Here is a 15,118-nt window from a genome sequence, read left to right as displayed (position 1 = left end):
TTTCCACTAATGTCCATGCCCAACTCAAGCCTGGGAACTGCTGACAAGCACAAATTGCATCCAAAATGTATGCGGACATGTATATCTCTGCTTGCTGACCTTTGGGCAGCTGTCGGGCTTCTGTTACCTGTTCCTTCAGCCTGTGAGCCAACATGTCGGACCAGTTGCATGGTCTGCCTTCACTGGCCAGTTGGTCCAACGCGATCACCCAACTCTATAGGAAGGTCTCCGTGCTCTCTTGGCTGTATAAGTGACATGCGAAGATGACCAAGTACTAATATGCCTTCCGTAGTATCTTCGTCTTGTAAACCTGGTTGGGTGTCATCCTGAACTTGGTTGGCTCCTTCACCCAGCTCTTCAAGATATCCCTAGAGTTTTCACTGTTGTTGGGTCTACTGAAGGGTGTCCCCCATTATGATCACTGGCTGCGGCAAGTGGTACATCTGCTGATAGTCATGTGCCCTGAATGTAGCAAGCTTTGTCCCACTGACACTGCTTAGCACCATCTTCTCGGCATCAGTGCGCGAGATGATCCAATGTATCATGTCCGCGCATGGAAACGTGGGATACTTACATGTAATCTGGTACAAGCCAGTCTTACGAATATTCACATAGACCCTGTGGTCTTCCAAATCTTCCCCAAATGTGCCTGAGAATGTATCATTGATGTCCTACCATTTCAACTTGATGTCTTTGTCTATGAGCAACTTGGTGTCTTCATAAATCGGCAAACTCATAGACACTTGCTCAACTGCATCTCTAGTTGCGCTTCTGACGGTGTCCTTTAACCTTGCTCTCTTGCAGGCCATTAAACCTAAACTGCTGAAAGACAGACAAACACATACTATACCTGGAGACATGGTGACATTCATGGCAAGAAATCTGTCAGTTGAAAACCAAACAAACTTGAGGACTGACATGCAACATACCCGGGAGACTGACAGTAAGGATTGCGCATTTTTCACTGGGAGGTCGGACACTGACTGCCGAAACTGCGCAAAAGACAGTCCGAACTGTCAGGGGGCTGACTGGCTGCTGGAATTGTGCAGCGCACAATCCAGGCTGACCTATTGGGGGCTGAGATTGCGCAATGCGCAATTTCAGTCAACAATGCATGCAGGCCCAGGGACTGCATTGCGCAACTTTCTAGGCCAGCAGAGCACTGCCTCTCAGATTTGCACAGAGCAGGCCTGGAGGACAGTGTCTAGCCAGTTTTGTGCATTTTCTGGAAGGAAGGCAGAGCCTTTCCTCTCAGAAATGTGCAATGATGTCCGGGCAAGGCAAGGCCTGGGCCAAGGTTGCCCAAACCCATTGACGAGCGATTGAAAAAAGATGAAGCTTTGAATGTATGGCGAAACTGAGTGTAAGCAACAGCGAATGATCATGCATGCAAACAACAAATGCAAGATTCAGAAAAAGGGAAAACTTGCATGCGTGTGAAACGGGTCCCTACAACGGCGACTGTCGGTGCAAAAAACAGTGTCATGCATGCAACAACAGTGAGATGCAAACGAAAACTGAAATGGTGCTTGTACAGCTAACATGCATGCAAACGACAGCAAGTGTTCATTGAAATCAAGCAGACAACACTCACACAAGCCAAAACACAAAAACCGACAGAAAAGCTGCAAAAGACATGTAAAGCAGACTTACCTGGAAAAAGTTGAGTTGAACATGCCAACGACTCCTATATGCGATGTGGGATGTCAGAGCTCCAATATTGATGTGAAGAATGAGCTCTACAGCATCGAATAAATAAGTTTGAGGCTCATGATGCGCATGCCACAAATCTAGGAAAAAGCGACACTTGGAGGGCAGTTTCTAAAACGATCTTTGCATGTAACTTCTAGCTGCTAAAAATAGATCCCTAAAATATACAGATGCTTTTTGGATGTTGCTTTTTACTATTTCAAGAAAAGCACCTCATGCATGCAAATCAATTTTGCTCGGTCCCAGAGAAAACCGGTCAACCTGAAGGCACATGCATCGGTCCGCAAGCCTGGGATGAAAATTTGCACAGTTTCTGGGCCGAGCAGAGTCGGCTATCCCTCAGGCATTGCGCAATTTATGGGTTGAGCAAGTCACTGCCTCTGTTAAACACACATGGGTAGCAACATAATATGAAGGACAAAACATGAGAATACATTTTTATTAACAAGAGATATACATTTATAGTACATGGCTTGACCATTGGGTTCCACATCCCAAGGTCTCTTGGACTCCTTTTGTCTATTCGGCTTTCACACTAACCCATTGAGGATTAGGTGTCCAACATTCCCCCCTTAATCCAAAGGGTTATGTATGAGTCCAAGAAGAGAGCTGTAATACAAAATGTGCAAAAATGCATGGCAGCACTAGGCTGAATGTGCTCTCTGAAATGTTGGTATAAAGGGCGGTGGTTTAAGGATGACCACCAACACTGGAACACTTAGTGCAGTTCCCAGAACTCTTCCAAAACTGGCAAGAAGCTGAAGTCTTCTGCTAGAGGAAGTGCTCCTATTGTTTTGAAGAGGGAAACCTTCAACCATGAAAGGGAGGTCTCACCCTGCATAAAAGGGAGAACTTCAACCTGAATAGGGAAGTCTCAACCTCTGATGGTTTAAGGATGACCAACAACTCTGGAATGCTTAATGCAATTCCTGGAACTCTTCCATAACTAGCAAGAAGCTGAAGTCTTCTGCTAGAGGAAGTGTCCCCAATTTTGTTCTTGGAATTCTTCCGAAACTGGCAAGAAGCTGAAGTCTTCTGCTAGAGGAAGTGTCCCAGATTACCAACTGAAGACATGCTCAGGGGCATCTTTGTCTCTGGCTACAACTCTGAAACTGGTGTGGCAGGTTGCGGCTCAGGCTCGCTTGATGTGACTTTGAAGCTTGTAGATGACCATCATTTCCCCCCCTGTCAGATACAAGGTGAGATGATGGAGAAAACTCAACTGCAAGACTGTTTAATACTCTAGAACAAGTTCTGACATGTGATTGGAATATCTTCTTGGCTGTTGATGCCCATTGCCAAGAAGCGATCCATCCAAGATGAATCTTTGTTCTTGCAGGATGTTTGTTTCTGAAGCATCTGTGTGAAGAATGGGTGGTTTTATGACAGTGCTTACATGGATGAAGATAAAAACAGTGATCTTTCAGATGGCCAACTCGGTCACAATGTTGGAATTTCACAATCTGTTGTGGCTGTTGTTGTTGTAGAAGAGGGGCAGAGTCTGGAACAGCTGGAGGTGAACTGTCATGAAGGAATTCAGCGCTCTGAAACTGAATGGGCTTTGAGTAGTCTGGAATATGAAAGGGCAAGTCCTCATATCCAAGACCAGTTCTGTGCTTGTTGTGGACAAGCTGTTCCCAAGGTCTGATGATGGGCTTGGGAAGTGCAGACTGAGTTTCTGCATCTGTATGTACAACTGTTGCTTTATTGGGTACTAAATCTGAACCAACTGTAACATTATTCACTTGCTTCTGATGGGTTGCAGTCTCAATGTTCTGAACAGAAACATGTTCAGAATGTCTCCTGTGTTTTAGTTCTTCTTGCTGTAGCTGAGATTCGAGATGCAAAAAATCAATTTTCTCTTGTGCATTTTGTAGACAGACCTGAATGCCTGTGAGAGAAACTTTGCTGACTTTTAATGTATCATGATTACTAGACAATATGAAATTTTTCAGGAACTCTAATACTTCACTAATTCTGGCCATTTTTTCTTCAATGTCGGATTTACACCTTAAAAACTGATCACAACTACTACTCAACGCAGAAAAGTAATACCCACTCACAATACACAACAATATCCTTTATAAATGTGCAACAAATGAATCAAGGAATCAATGCATATATATGTAGACAGAAACTATAATGAGTTTTAAATACAATGTCACAACTGGGGCAGCAGCAATTGCAAACTTGCTTGGATCCTTCAAATACTCCTTCACTTTCAAAGCAGAAATGATGGCTATCAAAACTTCAATAACTATAGCACCATGTCATGGACAATACTTGAATGCTCATATATAAATGCTTTGACTAGGGTACGAACAAATATTCTCTAATCTTGCCTCTTTCTTCAAAGAAAACAATTTGCCCTCATATATCACACAGAATTTATGGACAGCTAAGAGAGCATATGCCAGAATGAAATATAAACAAAATTTGATATATATATGCACTATCTATGATGGCATTAACTCACGGTTCGCTTCAGCATTGGAGATACCAGATTTGAGTAAGTTACTGGCAGATTTTTTGGCTACCTCTTCAACATATATCCGCACCTCAGTATAACCAACACATCCTCTTTTGAAATAGTGACCATGTTCAGAAAAGCCATGCAATAAGCATTTGGAGGTAGCTTAAAACAATCCTCCTCAAGCAAGGAATCTTTTATGGCCACAAAATTCTTTATAATTGGAATCTACTATATAGCAGAACCACACTTAGAAAAGTGATTATACAGTGGAACTTGGACAATCAACTGAATAGCGTATAATTTCTTGCACCAGTCATCAAATCTGCACTTCCATACCCACACAGCTTGGAAATTTATGACCGGTGGACTGATATCACGCTCTAACTCGGCTGCGTAGTACGTTCACTTTGGTTCTATGTGAAAAGAATGCGGCCCACCTCACTCAGGAACTCGGCCTCTTAAGGCATGCACTCGGCCAATAGAGAAGCAGGGACTTGTCCCTCTGTTTCTTCATTCATCCCTCTCCACAATACATCGAGCCAGCAGAAGGATGTATGAACACGTCTTCATTCTGTGAATGGACTTGGCCAATGGCACCAAGGAATTCAACCCAATTTCAAAGAGGGAACTCTACCATTTTCATGATTAGGAAATTGAGCCCCTTCACTGTTCAATACATTAATTGCATGACCAATACAATGTAGTCAACTTGTAAATAACTTACTGCTTCAATGCATTTCTTAACATTCCTCCACGAATTCGACTTCAACGCATTTATCGTTGTCCGCAATATTTCAATCCAGTACGCGAGCAGGAGCTTGACCTTCGTGGCAATAAAATTGCAGTTATCGAGAACATGGGAGCAACAGAGGACCAATTTGACAGTATAGATCTTTCAGACAATGAAATTGTTAAGCTAGAAAACTTTCCTTATCTGAAGCGTCTGACCACATTGTTAATAAATAACAATCATATTGCTCGCATCAACCCCAATCTTGGAGAATTTTTGCCAAAACTCCAGACACTAGTTCTTACAAATAACCGCCTTGTGAACTTGGTGGATCTTGATCCACTCGCAGCTCTTGTGAATTTGCAGACACTTAGCCTGCTAGATAATATAGTTACAAAGAAACCAAACTATCGTATGTATGTAATTAACAAGTTGAAGAAGCTGCGGTTGCTCGACTTTAGAAAAGTAACGAGGAAGGAGAGGTTGGAAGTAGAAAAGATGTTTGCATCAAAGGAAGTTGAAGAGGAGGCTAGGAACGAACCTTTTTTTTAAGAATCATATAAGAGATTTTTTTTTCAACATCAGCATCATTCACCATTCAATGCATACCATAACATGTCATAACACAGTCCTACACATGGTCTAAATCAATTCATACAATATGGTGCATTGTGCACATAACAAGATTTTTGCAGCAAAGTGTATGGACATAATGAATGAGTTTCGATCATCGTACGCACAGGGTTTTGATTGCACACTCCAACACACTAACCTCCAGGTTCAACCAAATGCAGTGACGACCTTCAACACAGTTCACGCACCATTCTTCAAATAATTTAAGCTTTTCAACACATCAGGTTGCAATAAAATGTCTCAACGCAAAAGAAATATGACCCCTTCAACACACAAAAAATAATTGCTCCAGAACTCATCACTGGCTTTCATAGCACGGTGGTTTGGTATCCAATGCAGAGTACAAATGCAGGATATTCAAAATTGTTTCAGTGGCTTGACGACATTCAACGCGCAGTCATTCAAACGAGAGTGATTCCAGGCATTGTTAGTAATCTAACGGTCCCTTTGTATAGCAGATGCAATAACATGAATTATGATTGATTACAAGCAGAGAATCGACAGAGTATATGGGCAGAGATCCAGGCATTAGGTAGGAAGAGAGACAAATGATACTAAGAACGTTCGCGCTGACATTTTCTGCAACTAGAAGAGGTAGTCAATGTCACTGTTATGACAGCGGACAGTGGGTAGCGTAGTTGTCTGACACACAAGACTAGAGTAACGGTGCGTAGAAATCAAATGAAATTGTGCCATTCAATGACAAGTCAGAGGTGTGTTTTTGCTAGGGCAGAGATGGCAAGTCTCAGCAAGGAGCGTTTTTAGAAGGCAGGTGAATAAAAATGGCACTGGAGAAATAAGAGGTTGCAGCTACAATTTAGCTGAGAAAATATTCATGAAATGAAGAATTGATGGCAAAAATGATCTGCACATAAAGGCCATAAAACAAATGGCTCACAGTAATTATGCAGGGCAGGAATACGCCTGCTCTAATACCATGTTAAACACACATGGGCAGCAACATAATCTGAAGGATAAAACATGAGAATACATTTTTATTAACAAGAGATATACATTTATAGTACATGGTTTGACCATTGGGTTCCACATCCCAAGGTCTCTTGGACTCCTTTTGTCTATTCGGCTTCCACACTAACCCATTGAGGATTAGGTGTCCAACAGCCTCCTAGAATTGCGCAATTTCTGGACTGAGGCCTAGTACCGGGCTAGACTGCACAGTTTTCTAAGGGAGCACTGTCTGACTGTTCTGCGTAATTCTGGAGGTCAGCGGGCAGCCCAACAGATTTGCGCAATTTCTCGAGGGAAAGCTGGTTCCCCTCCGGAATTGCGCAATTTTCTGGGGGAGCTGCTCAACCAGCAGATAACCTAAGTCTGGGATGGTAGCCTGTGAAGGCAGTGAAGCAAACTGACATGCACAGGCTGGCGAGCCATTGAAAATCAGCTGAAACCTATGTACTTGACAGTGCAAGACATGTTGCTAGGGATGGTTGGTAGGGATGCTCCAAAACGAAGCTAAGGCAAAATTTTGGAGGGTGTTTGTAGTCGCTACAACAGAACCTCATACAGGTTGGAGTCCCAACACCTTAACGACATGGTCTACGTCTACTACAATCTTTGATTGTGGGTGAGGCAACTTCAGAAGACACCTGACATGGAAGCCATCTCATTGGATGGGATTGACACCACTACTACATGGAGGTTGAGGTTGAGAGACCTGTCATAGAATCGACCTCTGATTGGTTAGAGGAGGAAGCAATGGAGGAGGTAGCAACTACAGGGGAGAGAGTGGTAGAGGGAAAGGAGGAGGAGCAACAAGAAGAGGAGGTGACCCCACCTACCATGGTCACCGGTAGAGAGCGTAGTCTACCTCCTCCTACTTCTAGAGGACATCAGAGTCCAATGCCAGCCCAAGGGCCTTCTTCATCTAAAGCAAAAGCCATTACATTTTCTCGCAAAAGGGGTAGAGGAAATCATTAATTACATAGTGGTTCATTTCATTGTATATGACTCATGATATGATATACATTTATTATATTTTTTGTTGATATTTTGAGGTTGACTTAGGACTTAGGATTCAAGACATAATTCATTGTTATGTGTGATGTAGCACTAGACATATTACACATCTTATATATTAGTTTTCTTTTCATATTTATGTTTCAATGCTCTAATTTAGATACTAAAAATTTGAAAAAAAAAAAATATATATATATATATATATATATATATTACCGATCTTTTGCTGATTTTTTCTAGATTTTTATGATTTTTTCTTTTCTTGGACTCTCCCTGATTTTATCTCAATCACAATGTTCATAACATTCGTTAAACCCACTATTGTACTTCATTGTATTTATTCCATTTTGGGCCTATTATTGCAAAATATAACACCTTAGTGCAAATCCTCACTAAGCAACCTAGATTGAGCACAACAATGAGAGCATTATCATTGTTACCTCAACTACTCCCCTCTTTTTCGCAGTTGGAAACAATCCACCACAAGGGTGGCTTCCTTAGTAGATCTTAGAGATCAAATATTCCAATTAGGTGTAGGCTAGATGGCCCCTAAGGGTTTTACAACTAAATTTCACCAAAGCATAAGTATTGCAATGATTAAGGTTTTGAGTGATTTATGGTATAATTCCAAGAGAGCAAGTACAAGTGTTCTTATGGATCAATCTAAAGGGCTTAGTTTACCAATAGAGGCTTAAATAGGTTCCCAAAATATCCAATCAAGAAATTACACTTGGTTGTAATAAACTAGGGTTTTAACCAACAATTTACAGCATGCAAATAATCTATAACAACAATGAAATAAGCCCTAGAATCTATGATAAATAAGTGCAAAATAAAGGCTAGATAAAGAGTAAATAAATGAACTAATTACAACAATTTTCAGCGGTTGAAAACACAACACAATAAACCTTTGACGTCAGCCCTAATTTGTGGCTAAAAAATGCATGTAAAATGATATTTTTACTTTTACATAATAGATGCATACACATTCTAACCCTACAACAATAATATCTAAGGAAAATAATGTTGAAAATACATGATTTTGCTAAAACCTAACCCTAGTTTATGTGAAAATTCGAGAATCCCACCCGAATCTACTACTGCAACAACTAATTAAACTTCTCCTATTTGTTAATTTCCGAAACAAATTATTTACTGCTTCCTACAACAAATATCGAAGCTAACACACTGCAGCCTACACCAATTAAATTATATGCCCAAAACAAGAACAAAACAATAGAGAAAGATACACACAAGTGACGCAGTATTTTTTAGACAAATGTCCCGGGAAAACCCAATGCGGGAAAATCGGTGCAGTAGCTCTGAGGGTTTTATATTATTAAGCATTAGTTTCTGAAAAAAACTCTGGATGCCCTTCTGGCAATCGAGTTACAAAGAAATAAACTGGAAAAAAAACTTAGTGAGATTACCTCACTCTACTCGGCAAGTTACCACTGATCCGACCACTAAACCAACTGTCCCCGGCTATCTCTGCGCTGGACCTGCATAGGCCTTGCATCAACCTCAAAGGCTATGCGTCAGCTCTGCATTAGGTCTACTTGCCTCATGGAGCTCTGAGGTCAACCCTCCCGGCTCAAAAGTCAATTCCCTAACAAATCTCAGACTTCTGCTGGAAGACTGCGCTGCTTTTGCGTGAGCCCTTCTAGGTCTACGTCAAGCATTGCATGGGCCCTTCTGGGTATTGAAGAATCTAGGGAAAATGAATTTCATGAGATTCTTCTTATCATGATAACTATTTGTGAGGTTTTTTTTCTTATTAGTGCAATCTTCTCTTACTATTAGAGTGTGTCTTCTTAGTTCATCAAATAGTTCCCAAAAGCAAAGAGACTGTTGATTTTTGGTAGCATCAGATGTGCTCTAGCCATGAAATTTGGTGGAGAGGCTAAGGCACATGAGATCTCCAAGACCGAGAAATCATTTGGGGAAATTCCACCCAGATGGAAAGATATTAAAATAATTAATATTTTTAATGGGGTTCCTAAGGCTAAGCTTAGGAAAATTAAAATATTAATGTGTATTAATATAAAATGGGTGAGAAAGTTCTAAATAACGAGGATCAAGCCAAATCTAATATTAGTTGTTCATTAGGGACTTAATCTCGGCCGTTGAATCGTCAACAAGAAAAGTATAAGAGGAGGCTTGAGGGTCAGTCGGAGACACGCCAAGTTAATCAATGAATTCGATTTTTTGGGGCAGTGTTTGCTGAAAATCGAGTTAGTGATATGTTGTAGTGAGGGGCAGTTTGGTAGAAGGTCGAGAATACATAGCAGAGAGGTAGAGAAAGTGTCGGAGAGATAGCGCAAAGGCAGCTTGGGTTGAAGTAGAGGCAACCAGAGTTGACGTAGAGGCTTAGAGGGCCAGCGCAGAGGACACAGGAGGCCAAGAAGCTAACACAGGCAGACGCAGAGGCTAGTAGAGTTGACATTGGTCTGAAGGAGCTGCGTTGTGGTGTTTCTGTGGGGCAGACTGAGAGCTGAGATGCAAACACAGAGCCATAGAGGGTGACGCAATCCCTAGAGGGTGACGCAGTCCCAGAAGATAGCTTGGAGCAGCTTTTGTTGTCCAGCTAAGGAACAGTCGAAGTTACTATGGGGCCAATCATCCAGTTGCTGAATTAGCCGAAATATCTGTCTTCGAAGCAAGGTACTTCTACCAAGGAAAATCTCTGAAGGGTGAGCCATTTATGGTACCCTAGTTATATTCAAAAATCTGCATAATAATAAAACCCTCATATCTGTTGCATCGGTTTTCCCGCATTGGGTTTTTACGGGGACAATTGTCCAAAAATAACGGTGTCCCTTGTGTTGTCTCAGTTTATTTTAGTTGTTGATCTATATGGTTGTGAAGGCTGCAATTGTGTTTATTTCGATATTTATGCATATAAATAACTTGTTAAAGTAAAGAACAAGTAGGAGATAATAAACCAGATATTGCAGTAGGGGTTTCTGATGTGTTAAATTCATAAATTTTCATAGAGACAAGAACACACAATGTTGGCTTTCTGCTAGGGCCAAAACCTCTCACTCTTTCAGAGGAAAACCCGAACAAAATTCTTCTTATAGAGATTCCAATTGACGAATACCAAGACCATGATCCTTGACCTATCAAGCCACTCCAAGACCAAGGCACCAATCCTCTTCTTTGTCGCTTCTGAGATCTCTTCATTACTGCTGCTATACAAAGCTCAACTTTATGCATCAGAGAGGTCATTACACTTGCATCATTGTTGTACCTTCATCTACACTTCTTTACTGAGATAATTATTGCACCTTGAGATCACTACTGTGCCTTTTCTGAGATCATTGTCATTATAACAAGATCTATATTGAGATATGTATATATGGGAGTTGAACTGAGATAGTGATCCTGTATTTATGCCTTCCTCATGACTGTGTTTATATGATTATGTTGCGACATAGAGTATTCCAATAGGCTCAACAAGATCCTTATCCTTATCATTATACTGAGAGTGTATCTTCAGAAAAAGTGTGCCGACATTGTGTACACTATTGTGGGATCATTGTGATCCTTCTTCATCACAATTAGACCGAGAGAATATTACCAAGAGATCACCGAGACAGTAACTGTGTTTTTGTCATAACTGCGTTCAATATTTCGGGACTGTGACCATGAGGAGGTCGAGACACAAACATACACACCACTGTAATTTCCTACATCGAGACACTATAATCATCGCTTAAGTTACAGAGGAATCCGAAATTTTGTCTCTTGTACTGCAGATCTCTGTCTAGTACCCATACGAAGTTCTATGCCTCTATCATCCTCTGCAGTTTCAGAGATATGCGAGAATATTCCTTTCTGTGGTGACCCTACACACCTATTTATAGTAGTTTGGTCTCTGCAAATAAGCCGACATGTTAGGGTGAACCGATGTGTCCCTATTTCTAAGCCGACTTGTCATTAATATTCATTTTGAGGCTGACTAAACTGTTTTCTCCATCGTTTTGTAGGCAGACTTCTTCGTGCTTGTCTTGGAGGATTGTGCTGGTCTTGGAGGGTTGTTCTAGACTTGTATACATTTCATATATGCTCCAAAAGAGCTCTTTACACATGTCATTGAGTCTATGACTTTCCTAGACCTATGGAATGAGCAAGAAACTCATTCTTATAATTTACAAAAATAATATTTATTTTTCTTGACAAGTACAAAGATCAAAATTACATTTGTAAATATCGAACCTAGTTACACTTTCTTCAACACTCCCTCTTAACTAGGGAGGTATTTATAATGGTACTTGGTCATTCTCAATTTGAAGAATTTCTCATAAGAAGAATTGGATTGGTAATCCCATCTGTATAGCATCATATCAATCAGCATTGTCATGGTGCAAGGCCTTGACTAACAGCTCCATCTCTCCACGAGACCATGAGCTACAATGTTGGCAAGACAAATGATTTATATACACCTTCATCATTGTCTCTCAAGGTACATACCCACCCGAGTGTTCACTGAGTATGACCTTCTAGGACTATTCTTATCTTGTGTTCCTAGCCCTCAAAGAATATCGGTCCTTTTGCCTACTCTTGTCTTGCATGCACTACACATCCTCAAAGAGTATCAGATGCCAAATGATTACCCAATCCTCCCATTCTTTCTTCCCAAGTGAAGACAAGAATGTTGTGTCTACCATGTGTATACATTTCCATTCATGGCCTTCATCTAGACTTACGGCTATTAGTCCTAGTCTAGTGCATGACAGATGACATGGAAAAACACAATTGTCACTCCTTTGTAATCAGGGGTGATCTTAATTCAAATTCCCTCTTGACCAGGGACGTGTCAGAGCTCCCTCTTAGCTAGGGACTCTTCTACATCTCTCTCCCTCTTAGCTAGGGCTGCTTGATCAACTTCTCTCCTTGATGTCATAAAATTTAGTTGAGCTTCTTTCTTGTAGGGCATCATCCATCGATCACTTTCCTTCTTGGTTTGTCATGTCATTCCTTTCTTTATGGAAAGTGGCCTTCTTGATACATATCTGGAGCCTTCATCATATAGCTACTTCTTTCCCATCATGCTTCTTTCAGGAATTTCCATCCACCACATGAATGCCAGCTGTACTTGTACTTACAACTCTTGTTCCAGTAGCCCCGCATGCACTCATCTAGATATTATTCAAGAAATCAAATCATACCTTACTAGATGGTTCTTCATCATGACATCTTCCTGTAGGTATCAACATCTTGCATTCATGTTGACACATCTCCCAAAGATATCCATTATCAACGGTCTCCATCTTTTTTAGACTTTCATTAGAGTCTTCGTATCCTTCTGGGAGATTTCCTGGTCAAATCTTCTTGGTTTATTGGATGTTGATTGCCTTCATCATGGTTGCATATCTCACGATCTCTTCCTTCCTTGCTCATTCCATTCCACGAGCCTTCAATTAGAGTTTCTTAACTGTAGTCAACCATCTCATACTTCATATGAGGACATATTATGTTGATTTCATCTTAGTGTGACTTTATGCCTTCCTGCATCCTTTCAGACGAAGAGATCCTTTTTCTCTTGATCATGCTTCTTAAGATAGAAGCAATGATCCACGTTACCTACAACCATATGACATGACATTATAATATTAAACACAATCATACATACCTTATTTTACCTTCAGGTCATTGAGGCTTCTTCCAACGACTTCCTTGATTGAAAAGATATTCAATCCCTTGATCTTCTTCATGTCATATCATCATCTCATGGATTCCATACGTTGGAGTTCTTGTTGAAACACTTGCTTCCTCTCTAGATTATTGAACCCTACGATGAGGATTCCATCAGAGAATTTTGAGGATCTTGTATATCTGCAACTGGCAGATGTTTCCTTTTTTACTTGATGTATGATGAGCCTTAGATGACTCCTTTCTTTCCTTTAATGCCCACTAAGGTTCCCAAGAGCTATATATCCTACATGTTGTTTGCCATGGATTTTTGTCCTTCATGATCCTTATGAAGATGTTATGAGCTCTTGTTTCTAATGCTTTCATGATGCCATGATGCATCTTATTATCATTGTCATATCTTTTAACACAAGATTTAGGAGTTTATGATAGGACCCTTTTGTGAGGGACACTATCTTACTCATAGGAGAGATTTGTTACTCCCTCTTTCCTTGGCCGCTTTCTTCAGCTTCCTCCATCTTTCAGTGACATGAGCTTCCAAAATCTTTCTATAGCATTGAATCTTAACTATACTTATTTTGTCTTGCTTGAGGACCAACTTGCCTTTCCTTTCTGTACATGGTTGAGTTCTTTTAACCTTCAATATTTCGGCCATCAACTTGTCTTTCTCTATCTAGCATAGAGACCACAAGTTGTTGAATGAGGTAACCTTCTTGTTCATGGATATTTGTTACCTTGCCTATCAGTTAGAACGATGATGATTAACTTCCTTGCTAGATCTTGTAGATGGGATCTTATGAAGATATCCTACATCCTTGATACCCTTTTACTTTCATGAAGAATACATGACCTTCTTCATTGCATCTTTAGAGAATGAGTTTATCACCTACATCACTTTGATGTCTCCAACATTACTATGTGAGGGGATCTTTCATAAGCATCCCTTTCCATAAATTCAAAGGAGACCTATTGATATGTTTAATGACTTCAGCTACTTAGAGGACTGTATTTATCCTCCTTCTTCATGCAAGGAATCTTGATGGCCCATCCAACCTATAGATGTCCTTGCAATCTTTAAGTCATTTAACCAAATATATAAATTGAAAAGATACTTGTCATGTGAAGATGAAATCCTCACCTTGATTGCTTAGATTCAGTATGATACCATGTGAATGCTAGAGCCTGACTGCTGCTAGACCCTACGCTAACCCTCTGAATCTACTATGTTGGTGCTAACCTCTGCTCTATGCCATCAGCACTGCTTCCAACTCTGCTATGCATTGTTCAATCTTTGGTGCTCCTAGCCACTGCCGCTGTCTCTCTGACACTCCTCGGCACCATCCGACACTAGTTCATCCTGCTACTTCTGATCTGGGCTCCCGTAACAAGGTATTGATCCAAGAGGTGGGCTCTTCAAGGACCCTTCCCATCTATAGCTCTTTCGAACTACAACTTCAAATCAGCCCACCTCCCTCCTAGAGGTATCTCGACTGTCATGGCGAACTCCTCCTCCTCAATTTTCGTGGGCGCAACCTTCAGATTGTGCTTCTCATCTTTGTCCTTCTTCCTAAGAGGACACTGTGTAGTGTAGTGACCCACCTCACCACACCTGAAGCACTTTATCTTCGAGACGTCCTTCTTATGTCTCCGCTACTCCTGTTGTCCCTTCAATGTGAGGGTTGCATTATCCTCCTCCTCCTCCTCCTTGGGCTTTGACCCACTGTTGCTGCTTCCATCAAGCTTACACTTGGCCAAGTCTCTCCTCATCTCCTCTTGCTTGAGAGATGCCCACATCTCATCCCAATTCGGCAAAGCCGCCCTGCCCAGGATACTCTGGACAAAGACATGCCACTCATTTGAGACAGAATTGAGGGCCATTCTAAGCAACTCTGAGTCTTGAGGTATAGACCCCACAACAGATAACTCATCACGGGTCT

General features: G+C 41.0%; 1 protein-coding gene and 1 pseudogene across 4 annotated transcripts in view; one reads left to right on the top strand and one right to left on the bottom strand.

The window, feature by feature from the left end:
* The window catches only part of LOC149153413 (hydroxyproline O-galactosyltransferase HPGT3-like), a 248,362-nt gene that overhangs the window by 45,081 nt on the left and 188,163 nt on the right, over window positions 1-15,118 (bottom strand). The gene's annotated exons all lie outside the window — the stretch shown is intronic.
* LOC149153414 (U2 small nuclear ribonucleoprotein A' pseudogene) lies at window positions 4,926-5,465 on the top strand (annotated as a pseudogene).

The sequence above is a fragment of the Pinus tabuliformis genome, chromosome 9 (assembly GCF_031772625.1).
Source record: "Pinus tabuliformis cultivar Carrire ecotype Pingquan chromosome 9, CPIR1, whole genome shotgun sequence".
NCBI classification, from domain to species: Eukaryota; Viridiplantae; Streptophyta; class Pinopsida; order Pinales; family Pinaceae; genus Pinus; species Pinus tabuliformis.
This window is presented reverse-complemented; position numbering and strand designations above follow the sequence as displayed.